The sequence below is a fragment of the Penaeus monodon genome, chromosome 28 (assembly GCF_015228065.2).
Source record: "Penaeus monodon isolate SGIC_2016 chromosome 28, NSTDA_Pmon_1, whole genome shotgun sequence".
NCBI classification, from domain to species: Eukaryota; Metazoa; Arthropoda; class Malacostraca; order Decapoda; family Penaeidae; genus Penaeus; species Penaeus monodon.
In genome coordinates, this window is record NC_051413.1 from 7,884,717 (window position 1) to 7,885,323 (window position 607).

At 35.1% G+C, this 607-nt stretch overlaps 1 protein-coding gene across 1 annotated transcript in view; it reads left to right on the forward strand.

The window, feature by feature from the left end:
* Nucleotides 1–607, forward strand: part of LOC119591034 (glycylpeptide N-tetradecanoyltransferase-like) — a 24,008-nt gene that overhangs the window by 7,055 nt on the left and 16,346 nt on the right. The window lies entirely within an intron of this gene.

A 607-nucleotide genomic window follows, 5' to 3' on the forward strand; every position in this document is an offset into this window, starting at 1 on the left:
TAGTTCAGACTCATTACTGGTATCAAACTCGTACAGTAACATTAAGCATATTGAAGGCATATCTACTTTAGTGTCTTATTTTGGGGGGAACTTGAGTTCCTGAAGGGGGAATAGGAAATCCTAAATAAATTTTGGTTGAATTGTGGCAAAGCAGAAAGGACTTGTGTATGCAAATAACAATTAAAGGAGTCCATATGGCCCTAGATTTTTTTTCTCCATAAAATGGTCCTTCTCATGTTGTTCTAATGTTTAAATAATCTTCAATTTCCATTCTGTCTTATTAATGAAGTCATTGTTTCATTTAGAATGAAAATAAAAAAGATACAGATTGAAGAAATTTTCAACAGCAAACATTAACAGGAACACATTTAGCCTAGACATATGAGAAATGCCTGAACTCCCAGGCCACAAGGAAACACATCAGTGCATGCTGTGTGCAAGCAACTGGAATGTTTTCATGTCGTAAGACTTATCTCCTGATAATGTCTGATTAGTGGCTTTGATAAAGACATATAGGAAATAGTGAGGCCTTAGTACTATTTCTCTGCCTAAATTCCCAGCAGAATATACAGTCATCATAGTTCACAGTCTGCATGATAGAAGATTT